Genomic DNA, 12,628 nt, shown 5'->3' on the forward strand with positions numbered 1-12,628 from the left:
TCAGTTGTCTGAAAAAACGCGTTTATTTCGGGCTGAAAAACACGTTTTGAAAAAAGTGCTGTAACTGCCCCATAACTTACATGGGGTTGACCAAACTTCCAGAAACACGTTTATTTCTGCTGAAAAACACGTTTTGACACTTTCTGCACACTGGGGTTAAGAGCAGAGTGTGTGGGCTCTTCTGAGCCTTGCAGTTACATAGGGATTCAGTTGTCTGAAAAAACGCATTTATTTCGGGCTGAAAAACACGTTTTGAAAAAAGTGCTGTTACTGCCCCATAACTTACATGGGGTTGACCAAACTTGCAGAAACATGTTTATTTCTGCTGAAAAACATGTTTTGACACTTTCTGCACACTGGGGTTAAGAGCTGAGTGTGTGGGCTCTTCTGAGCTTTGCAGTTACATAGGGATTCAGTTGTCTGAAAAAAAGCATTTATTTCGGGCTGAAAAACACGTTTTGAAAAGTGTACTGTAACTGCCCCATAACTTACATGGGGTTGACCAAACTTGCAGAAACATGTTTATTTCTGCTGAAAAACATGTGTTGACACTTTCTGCAAACTGGGGTTAAGAGCAGAGTGTGTGGGCTCTTCTGAGCCTTGCAGTTACATAGGGATTCAGTTGTCTGAAAAAAGTCGTTTATTTCGGGCTGAAAAACACGTTTTGAAAAGTGTACTGTAACTACCCCATAACTTACATGGGGTTGACCAAACTTGCAGAAACATGTTTATTTCTGCTGAAAAACACGTTTTGACACTTTCTGCACACTGGGGTTAAGAGCAGAGTGTGTGGGCTCTTCTGAGCCTTGCAGTTACATAGGGATTCAGTTGTCTGAAAAAACGCGTTTATTTCGGGCTGAAAAACACGTTTTGAAAAAAGTGCTGTTTACTGCCCCATAACTTACATGGGGTTGACCAAACTTGCAGAAACATGTTTATTTCTGCTGAAAAACATGTGTTGACACTTTCTGCACACTGGGGTTAAGAGCTGAGTGTGTGGGCTCTTCTGAGCTTTGCAGTTACATAGGGATTCAGTTGTCTGAAAAAAGTCGTTTATTTCGGGCTGAAAAACACGTTTTGAAAAGTGTACTGTAACTGCCCCATAACTTACATGGGTTTGACCAAACTTCCAGAAACATGTTTATTTCTGCTGAAAAACACGTTTTGACACTTTCTGCACACTGGGGTTAAGAGCAGAGTGTGTGGGCTCTTCTGAGCCTTGCAGTTACATAGGGATTCAGTTGTCTGAAAAAACGCGTTTATTTCGGGCTGAAAAACACGTTTTGAAAAAAGTGCTGTTTACTGCCCCATAACTTACATGGGGTTGACCAAACTTACAGAAACATGTTTATTTCTGCTGAAAAACACGTTTTGACACTTTCTGCACACTGGGGTTAAGAGCAGAGTGTGTGGGCTCTTCTGAGCCTTGCAGTTACATAGGGATTCAGTTGTCTGAAAAAACGTGTTTATTTCGGGCTGAAAAACACGTTTTGAAAAAATTGCTGTTACTGCCCCATAACTTACATGGGGTTGACCAAACTTGCAGAAACATGTTTATTTCTGCTGAAAAACATGTTTTGACACTTTCTGCACACTGGGGTTAAGAGCTGAGTGTGTGGGCTCTTCTGAGCTTTGCAGTTACATAGGGATTCAGTTGTCTGAAAAAAGTCGTTTATTTCGGGCTGAAAAACACGTTTTGAAAAGTGTACTGTAACTGCCCCATAACTTACATGGGTTTGACCAAACTTCCAGAAACATGTTTATTTCTGCTGAAAAACACGTTTTGACACTTTCTGCACACTGGGGTTAAGAGCAGAGTGTGTGGGCTCTTCTGAGCCTTGCAGTTACATAGGGATTCAGTTGTCTGAAAAAACGCGTTTATTTCTGGCTGAAAAACACGTTTTGAAAAAATTGCTGTTACTGCCCCATAACTTACATGGGGTTGACCAAACTTGCAGAAACATGTTTATTTCTGCTGAAAAACACGTTTTAACACTTTCTGCACACTGTGGTTAAGAGCAGAGTGTATGGGCTCTTCTGAGCCTTGCAGTTACATAGGCATTCAGTTGTCTGAAAAAAGGCGTTTATTTCGGGCTGAAAAACACGTTTTGAAAAGTGTACTGTAACTGCCCCATAACTTACATGGGGTTGACCAAACTTGCAGAAACATGTTTATTTCTGCTGAAAAACACGTTTTGACACTTTCTGCACTCTGGGGTTAAGAGCACAGTGTGTGGGCTCTTCTGAGCCTTGCAGTTACATAGAGATTCAGTTGTCTGAAAAAAAGCGTTTATTTCGGGCTGAAAAACACGTTTTGAAAAAAGTGCTGTTACTGCCCAATAAGTTACATGGGGTTGACCAAACTTGCAGAAACATGTTTATTTCTGCTGAAAAACACGTTTTGACATTTTCTGCACACTAGGGTTAAGAGCAGAGTGTGTGGGCTCTTCTGAGCCTTGCAGTTACATAGGGATTCAGTTGTCTGAAAAAACGCGTTTATTTCGGGCTGAAAAACACGTTTTGAAAAAAGTGCTGTTACTGCCCCATAACTTACATGGGGTTGACCAAACTTGCAGAAACATGTTTATTTCTGCTGGAAAAACACGTTTTGACACTTTCTGCACACTAGGGTTAAGAGCAGAGTGTGTGGGCTCTTCTGAGCCTTACAGTTACATAGGGATTCAGTTGTCTGAAAAAACGCGTTTATTTCGGGCTGAAAAACACGTTTTGAAAAAAGTGCTGTTACTGCCCCATAACTTACATGGGGTTGACCAAACTTGCAGAAACATGTTTATTTCTGCTGAAAAACATGTTTTGACACTTTCTGCACACTGGGGTTAAGAGCTGAGTGTGTGGGCTCTTCTGAGCCTTGCAGTTACATAGGGATTCAGTTGTGTAAAAAACGCGTTTATTTCGGGCTGAAAAACACGTTTTGAAAAAAGTGCTGTTACTGCCCCATAACTTACATGGGGTTGACCAAACTTGCAGAAACATGTTTATTTCTGCTGAAAAACATGTTTTGACACTTTCTGCACACTGGGGTTAAGAGCAGAGTGTGTGGGCTCTTCTGAGCCTTGCAGTTACATAGGGATTCAGTTGTATGAAAAAACGTGTTTATTTCGGGCTGAAAAACACGTTTTGAAAAGTGTACTGTAACTGCCCCATAACTTACATGGGGTTGACCAAACTTGCAGAAACATGTTTATTTCTGCTGAAAAACATGTTTTGACACTTTCTGCACACTGGGGTTAAGAGCTGAGTGTGTGAGCTCTTCTGACCTTTGCAATTACATAGGGATTCAGTTGTCTGAAAAAAGGCGTTTATTTCGGGCTGAAAAACACGTTTTGAAAAGTGTACTGTAACTGCCCCATAACTTACATGGCGTTGACCAAACTTCCGGAAACATGTTTATTTCTGCTGAAAAACACGTTTTAACACTTTCTGCCACTGGGGTTAAGAGCAGAGTGTATGGGCTCTTCTGAGCCTTGCAGTTACATAGGGATTCAGTTGTCTGAAAAAAGGCGTTTATTTCGGGCTGAAAAACACGTTTTGAAAAGTGTACTGTAACTGCCCCATAACTTACATGGGGTTGACCAAACTTGCAGAAACATGTTTATTTCTGCTGAAAAACATGTTTTGACACTTTCTGCACACTGGGGTTAAGAGCTGAGTGTGTGGGCTCTTCTGAGCCTTGCAGTTACAAAGGGATTCAGTTGTCTGAAAAAACGCGTTTATTTCGGGCTGAAAAACACGTTTTGAAAAAAGTGCTGTTACTGCCCAATAAGTTACATGGGGTTGACCAAACTTGCAGAAACATGTTTATTTCTGCTGAAAAACACGTTTTGACACTTTCTGCACACTGGGGTTAAGAGCAGAGTGTGTGGGCTCTTCTGAGCCTTGCAGTTACATAGGGATTCAGTTGTCTGAAAAAACGCGTTTATTTCGTGCTGAAAAACACGTTTTGAAAAAAGTGCTGTTACTGCCCCATAACTTACATGGGGTTGACCAAACTTGCAGAAACATGTTTATTTCTGCTGAAAAACATGTTTTGACACTTTCTGCACACTGGGGTTAAGATCTGAGTGTGTGGGCTCTTCTGAGCCTTGCAGTTACATAGGGATTCAGTTGTCTGAAAAAAGGCGTTTATTTCGGGCTGAAAAACACGTTTTGAAAAGTGTACTGTAACTGCCCCATAACTTACATGGGGTTGACCAAACTTGCAGAAACATGTTTATTTCTGCTGAAAAACACGTTTTGACACTTTCTGCACACTGGGGTTAAGAGCAGAGTGTGTGGGCTCTTCTGAGCCTTGCAGTTACATAGGGATTCAGTTGTCTGAAAAAACGCGTTTATTTCGGGCTGAAAAACACGTTTTGAAAAAAGTGCTTTTACTGCCCCATAACTTACATGGGGTTGACCAAACTTGCAGAAACATGTTTATTTCTGCTGAAAAAAATGTTTTGACACTTTCTGCACACTGGGGTTAATAGCAGAGTGTGTGGGCTCTTCTGAGCCTTGCAGTTACATAGGGATTCAGTTGTCTGAAAAAAGGCGTTTATTTCGGGCTAAAAAACACGTTTTGAAAAGTGTACTGTAACTGCCCCATAACTTACATGGGGTTGACCAAACTTGCAGAAACATGTTTATTTCTGCTGAAAAACACGTTTTAACACTTTCTGCACACTGTGGTTAAGAGCAGAGTGTATGGGCTCTTCTGAGCCTTGCAGTTACATAGGGATTCAGTTGTCTGAAAAAAGGCGTTTATTTCGGGCTGAAAAACACGTTTTGAAAAGTGTACTGTAACTGCCCCATAACTTACATGGGGTTGACCAAACTTGCAGAAACATGTTTATTTCTGCTGAAAAACACGTTTTGACACTTTCTGCACACTGGGGTTAAGAGCAGAGTGTGTGGGCTCTTCTGAGCCTTGCAGTTACATAGGGATTCAGTTGTCTGAAAAAACGCGTTTATTTCGGGCTGAAAAACACGTTTTGAAAAAAGTGCTGTTTACTGCCCCATAACTTACATGGGGTTGACCAAACTTGCAGAAACATGTTTATTTCTGCTGAAAAACATGTTTTGACACTTTCTGCACACTGGGGTTAAGAGCTGAGTGTGTGGGCTCTTCTGAGCTTTGCAGTTACATAGGGATTCAGTTGTCTGAAAAAAGTCGTTTATTTCGGGCTGAAAAACACGTTTTGAAAAGTGTACTGTAACTGCCCCATAACTTACATGGGTTTGACCAAACTTCCAGAAACATGTTTATTTCTGCTGAAAAACACGTTTTGACACTTTCTGCACACTGGGGTTAAGAGCTGAGTGTGTGGGCTCTTCTGAGCCTTGCAGTTACATAGGGATTCAGTTGTCTGAAAAAACGCGTTTATTTCGGGCTGAAAAACACGTTTTGAAAAAAGTGCTGTAACTGCCCCATAACTTACATGGGGTTGACCAAACTTCCAGAAACACGTTTATTTCTGCTGAAAAACACGTTTTGACACTTTCTGCACACTGGGGTTAAGAGCAGAGTGTGTGGGCTCTTCTGAGCCTTGCAGTTACATAGGGATTCAGTTGTCTGAAAAAACGCATTTATTTCGGGCTGAAAAACACGTTTTGAAAAAAGTGCTGTTACTGCCCCATAACTTACATGGGGTTGACCAAACTTGCAGAAACATGTTTATTTCTGCTGAAAAACATGTTTTGACACTTTCTGCACACTGGGGTTAAGAGCTGAGTGTGTGGGCTCTTCTGAGCTTTGCAGTTACATAGGGATTCAGTTGTCTGAAAAAACGCATTTATTTCGGGCTGAAAAACACGTTTTGAAAAGTGTACTGTAACTGCCCCATAACTTACATGGGGTTGACCAAACTTGCAGAAACATGTTTATTTCTGCTGAAAAACATGTGTTGACACTTTCTGCAAACTGGGGTTAAGAGCAGAGTGTGTGGGCTCTTCTGAGCCTTGCAGTTACATAGGGATTCAGTTGTCTGAAAAAAGTCGTTTATTTCGGGCTGAAAAACACGTTTTGAAAAGTGTACTGTAACTGCCCCATAACTTACATGGGGTTGACCAAACTTGCAGAAACATGTTTATTTCTGCTGAAAAACACGTTTTGACACTTTCTGCACACTGGGGTTAAGAGCAGAGTGTGTGGGCTCTTCTGAGCCTTGCAGTTACATAGGGATTCAGTTGTCTGAAAAAACGCGTTTATTTCGGGCTGAAAAACACGTTTTGAAAAAAGTGCTGTTTACTGCCCCATAACTTACATGGGGTTGACCAAACTTGCAGAAACATGTTTATTTCTGCTGAAAAACATGTTTTGACACTTTCTGCACACTGGGGTTAAGAGCTGAGTGTGTGGGCTCTTCTGAGCTTTGCAGTTACATAGGGATTCAGTTGTCTGAAAAAAGTCGTTTATTTCGGGCTGAAAAACACGTTTTGAAAAGTGTACTGTAACTGCCCCATAACTTACATGGGTTTGACCAAACTTCCAGAAACATGTTTATTTCTGCTGAAAAACACGTTTTGACACTTTCTGCACACTGGGGTTAAGAGCAGAGTGTGTGGGCTCTTCTGAGCCTTGCAGTTACATAGGGATTCAGTTGTCTGAAAAAACGCGTTTATTTCGGGCTGAAAAACACGTTTTGAAAAAAGTGCTGTTTACTGCCCCATAACTTACATGGGGTTGACCAAACTTACAGAAACATGTTTATTTCTGCTGAAAAACACGTTTTGACACTTTCTGCACACTGGGGTTAAGAGCAGAGTGTGTGGGCTCTTCTGAGCCTTGCAGTTACATAGGGATTCAGTTGTCTGAAAAAACGTGTTTATTTCGGGCTGAAAAACACGTTTTGAAAAAATTGCTGTTACTGCCCCATAACTTACATGGGGTTGACCAAACTTGCAGAAACATGTTTATTTCTGCTGAAAAACAAGTTTTGACACTTTCTGCACACTGGGGTTAAGAGCTGAGTGTGTGGGCTCTTCTGAGCTTTGCAGTTACATAGGGATTCAGTTGTCTGAAAAAAGTCGTTTATTTCGGGCTGAAAAACACGTTTTGAAAAGTGTACTGTAACTGCCCCATAACTTACATGGGTTTGACCAAACTTCCAGAAACATGTTTATTTCTGCTGAAAAACACGTTTTGACACTTTCTGCACACTGGGGTTAAGAGCAGAGTGTGTGGGCTCTTCTGAGCCTTGCAGTTACATAGGGATTCAGTTGTCTGAAAAAACGCGTTTATTTCTGGCTGAAAAACACGTTTTGAAAAAATTGCTGTTACTGCCCCATAACTTACATGGGGTTGACCAAACTTGCAGAAACATGTTTATTTCTGCTGAAAAACACGTTTTAACACTTTCTGCACACTGTGGTTAAGAGCAGAGTGTATGGGCTCTTCTGAGCCTTGCAGTTACATAGGGATTCAGTTGTCTGAAAAAAGGCGTTTATTTCGGGCTGAAAAACACGTTTTGAAAAGTGTACTGTAACTGCCCCATAACTTACATGGGGTTGACCAAACTTGCAGAAACATGTTTATTTCTGCTGAAAAACACGTTTTGACACTTTCTGCACTCTGGGGTTAAGAGCACAGTGTGTGGGCTCTTCTGAGCCTTGCAGTTACATAGGGATTCAGTTGTCTGAAAAAAAGCGTTTATTTCGGGCTGAAAAACACGTTTTGAAAAAAGTGCTGTTACTGCCCAATAAGTTACATGGGGTTGACCAAACTTGCAGAAACATGTTTATTTCTGCTGAAAAACACGTTTTGACATTTTCTGCACACTAGGGTTAAGAGCAGAGTGTGTGGGCTCTTCTGAGCCTTGCAGTTACATAGGGATTCAGTTGTCTGAAAAAACGCGTTTATTTCGGGCTGAAAAACACGTTTTGAAAAAAGTGCTGTTACTGCCCCATAACTTACATGGGGTTGACCAAACTTGCAGAAACATGTTTATTTCTGCTGGAAAAACACGTTTTGACACTTTCTGCACACTAGGGTTAAGAGCAGAGTGTGTGGGCTCTTCTGAGCCTTGCAGTTACATAGGGATTCAGTTGTCTGAAAAAACGCGTTTATTTCGGGCTGAAAAACACGTTTTGAAAAAAGTGCTGTTACTGCCCCATAACTTACATGGGGTTGACCAAACTTGCAGAAACATGTTTATTTCTGCTGAAAAACATGTTTTGACACTTTCTGCACACTGGGGTTAAGAGCTGAGTGTGTGGGCTCTTCTGAGCCTTGCAGTTACATAGGGATTCAGTTGTGTAAAAAACGCGTTTATTTCGGGCTGAAAAACATGTTTTGAAAAAAGTGCTGTTACTGCCCCATAACTTACATGGGGTTGACCAAACTTGCAGAAACATGTTTATTTCTGCTGAAAAACATGTTTTGACACTTTCTGCACACTGGGGTTAAGAGCAGAGTGTGTGGGCTCTTCTGAGCCTTGCAGTTACATAGGGATTCAGTTGTATGAAAAAACGTGTTTATTTCGGGCTGAAAAACACGTTTTGAAAAGTGTACTGTAACTGCCCCATAACTTACATGGGGTTGACCAAACTTGCAGAAACATGTTTATTTCTGCTGAAAAACATGTTTTGACACTTTCTGCACACTGGGGTTAAGAGCTGAGTGTGTGAGCTCTTCTGACCTTTGCAATTACATAGGGATTCAGTTGTCTGAAAAAAGGCGTTTATTTCGGGCTGAAAAACACGTTTTGAAAAGTGTACTGTAACTGCCCCATAACTTACATGGCGTTGACCAAACTTCCGGAAACATGTTTATTTCTGCTGAAAAACACGTTTTAACACTTTCTGCCACTGGGGTTAAGAGCAGAGTGTATGGGCTCTTCTGAGCCTTGCAGTTACATAGGGATTCAGTTGTCTGAAAAAAGGCGTTTATTTCGGGCTGAAAAACACGTTTTGAAAAGTGTACTGTAACTGCCCCATAACTTACATGGGGTTGACCAAACTTGCAGAAACATGTTTATTTCTGCTGAAAAACATGTTTTGACACTTTCTGCACACTGGGGTTAAGAGCTGAGTGTGTGGGCTCTTCTGAGCCTTGCAGTTACAAAGGGATTCAGTTGTCTGAAAAAACGCGTTTATTTCGGGCTGAAAAACACGTTTTGAAAAAAGTGCTGTTACTGCCCAATAAGTTACATGGGGTTGACCAAACTTGCAGAAACATGTTTATTTCTGCTGAAAAACACGTTTTGACACTTTCTGCACACTGGGGTTAAGAGCAGAGTGTGTGGGCTCTTCTGAGCCTTGCAGTTACATAGGGATTCAGTTGTCTGAAAAAACGCGTTTATTTCGGGCTGAAAAACACGTTTTGAAAAAAGTGCTGTTACTGCCCCATAACTTACATGGTGTTGACCAAACTTGCAGAAACATGTTTATTTCTGCTGAAAAACACGTTTTAACACTTTCTGCACACTGTGGTTAAGAGCAGAGTGTATGGGCTCTTCTGAGCCTTGCAGTTACATAGGGATTCAGTTGTCTGAAAAAAGGCGTTTATTTCGGGCTGAAAAACACGTTTTGAAAAGTGTACTGTAACTGCCCCATAACTTACATGGGGTTGACCAAACTTGCAGAAACATGTTTATTTCTGCTGAAAAACACGTTTTGACACTTTCTGCACTCTGGGGTTAAGAGCAGAGTATATGGGCTCTTCTGAGCCTTGCAGTTACATAGGGATTCAGTTGTCTGAAAAAACGCGTTTATTTCGTGCTGAAAAACACGTTTTGAAAAAAGTGCTGTTACTGCCCCATAACTTACATGGGGTTGACCAAACTTGCAGAAACATGTTTATTTCTGCTGAAAAACATGTTTTGACACTTTCTGCACACTGGGGTTAAGATCTGAGTGTGTGGGCTCTTCTGAGCCTTGCAGTTACATAGGGATTCAGTTGTCTGAAAAAAGGCGTTTATTTCGGGCTGAAAAACACGTTTTGAAAAGTGTACTGTAACTGCCCCATAACTTACATGGGGTTGACCAAACTTGCAGAAACATGTTTATTTCTGCTGAAAAACACGTTTTGACACTTTCTGCACACTGGGGTTAAGAGCAGAGTGTGTGGGCTCTTCTGAGCCTTGCAGTTACATAGGGATTCAGTTGTCTGAAAAAACGCGTTTATTTCGGGCTGAAAAACACGTTTTGAAAAAAGTGCTTTTACTGCCCCATAACTTACATGGGGTTGACCAAACTTGCAGAAACATGTTTATTTCTGCTGAAAAAAATGTTTTGACACTTTCTGCACACTGGGGTTAATAGCAGAGTGTGTGGGCTCTTCTGAGCCTTGCAGTTACATAGGGATTCAGTTGTCTGAAAAAAGGCGTTTATTTCGGGCTAAAAAACACGTTTTGAAAAGTGTACTGTAACTGCCCCATAACTTACATGGGGTTGACCAAACTTGCAGAAACATGTTTATTTCTGCTGAAAAACACGTTTTAACACTTTCTGCACACTGTGGTTAAGAGCAGAGTGTATGGGCTCTTCTGAGCCTTGCAGTTACATAGGGATTCAGTTGTCTGAAAAAAGGCGTTTATTTCGTGCTGAAAAACACGTTTTGAAAAAAGTGCTGTTACTGCCCCATAACTTACATGGGGTTGACCAAACTTGCAGAAACATGTTTATTTCTGCTGAAAAACATGTTTTGACACTTTCTGCACACTGGGGTTAAGATCTGAGTGTGTGGGCTCTTCTGAGCCTTGCAGTTACATAGGGATTCAGTTGTCTGAAAAAAGGCGTTTATTTCGGGCTGAAAAACACGTTTTGAAAAGTGTACTGTAACTGCCCCATAACTTACATGGGGTTGACCAAACTTGCAGAAACATGTTTATTTCTGCTGAAAAACACGTTTTGACACTTTCTGCACACTGGGGTTAAGAGCAGAGTGTGTGGGCTCTTCTGAGCCTTGCAGTTACATAGGGATTCAGTTGTCTGAAAAAACGCGTTTATTTCGGGCTGAAAAACACGTTTTGAAAAAAGTGCTTTTACTGCCCCATAACTTACATGGGGTTGACCAAACTTGCAGAAACATGTTTATTTCTGCTGAAAAAAATGTTTTGACACTTTCTGCACACTGGGGTTAATAGCAGAGTGTGTGGGCTCTTCTGAGCCTTGCAGTTACATAGGGATTCAGTTGTCTGAAAAAAGGCGTTTATTTCGGGCTAAAAAACACGTTTTGAAAAGTGTACTGTAACTGCCCCATAACTTACATGGGGTTGACCAAACTTGCAGAAACATGTTTATTTCTGCTGAAAAACACGTTTTAACACTTTCTGCACACTGTGGTTAAGAGCAGAGTGTATGGGCTCTTCTGAGCCTTGCAGTTACATAGGGATTCAGTTGTCTGAAAAAAGGCGTTTATTTCGGGCTGAAAAACACGTTTTGAAAAGTGTACTGTAACTGCCCCATAACTTACATGGGGTTGACCAAACTTGCAGAAACATGTTTATTTCTGCTGAAAAACACGTTTTGACACTTTCTGCACACTGGGGTTAAGAGCAGAGTGTGTGGGCTCTTCTGAGCCTTGCAGTTACATAGGGATTCAGTTGTCTGAAAAAACGCGTTTATTTCGGGCTGAAAAACACGTTTTGAAAAAAGTGCTGTTTACTGCCCCATAACTTACATGGGGTTGACCAAACTTGCAGAAACATGTTTATTTCTGCTGAAAAACATGTTTTGACACTTTCTGCACACTGGGGTTAAGAGCTGAGTGTGTGGGCTCTTCTGAGCTTTGCAGTTACATAGGGATTCAGTTGTCTGAAAAAAGTCGTTTATTTCGGGCTGAAAAACACGTTTTGAAAAGTGTACTGTAACTGCCCCATAACTTACATGGGTTTGACCAAACTTCCAGAAACATGTTTATTTCTGCTGAAAAACACGTTTTGACACTTTCTGCACACTGGGGTTAAGAGCAGAGTGTGTGGGCTCTTCTGAGCCTTGCAGTTACATAGGGATTCAGTTGTCTGAAAAAACGCGTTTATTTCGGGCTGAAAAACACGTTTTGAAAAAAGTGCTGTTTACTGCCCCATAACTTACATGGGGTTGACCAAACTTACAGAAACATGTTTATTTCTGCTGAAAAACACGTTTTGACACTTTCTGCACACTGGGGTTAAGAGCACAGTGTGTGGGCTCTTCTGAGCCTTGCAGTTACATAGGGATTCAGTTGTCTGAAAAAAAGCGTTTATTTCGGGCTGAAAAACACGTTTTGAAAAAAGTGCTGTTACTGCCCAATAAGTTACATGGGGTTGACCAAACTTGCAGAAACATGTTTATTTCTGCTGAAAAACACGTTTTGACATTTTCTGCACACTAGGGTTAAGAGCAGAGTGTGTGGGCTCTTCTGAGCCTTGCAGTTACATAGGGATTCAGTTGTCTGAAAAAACGCGTTTATTTCGGGCTGAAAAACACGTTTTGAAAAAAGTGCTGTTACTGCCCCATAACTTACATGGGGTTGACCAAACTTGCAGAAACATGTTTATTTCTGCTGGAAAAACACGTTTTGACACTTTCTGCACACTAGGGTTAAGAGCAGAGTGTGTGGGCTCTTCTGAGCCTTGCAGTTACATAGGGATTCAGTTGTCTGAAAAAAGGCGTTTATTTCGGGCTGAAAAACACGGTTTGAAAAAAA

The sequence above is a fragment of the Lepisosteus oculatus genome, unplaced genomic scaffold (assembly GCF_040954835.1).
Source record: "Lepisosteus oculatus isolate fLepOcu1 unplaced genomic scaffold, fLepOcu1.hap2 HAP2_SCAFFOLD_101, whole genome shotgun sequence".
Lineage (NCBI taxonomy): Eukaryota > Metazoa > Chordata > Actinopteri > Semionotiformes > Lepisosteidae > Lepisosteus > Lepisosteus oculatus.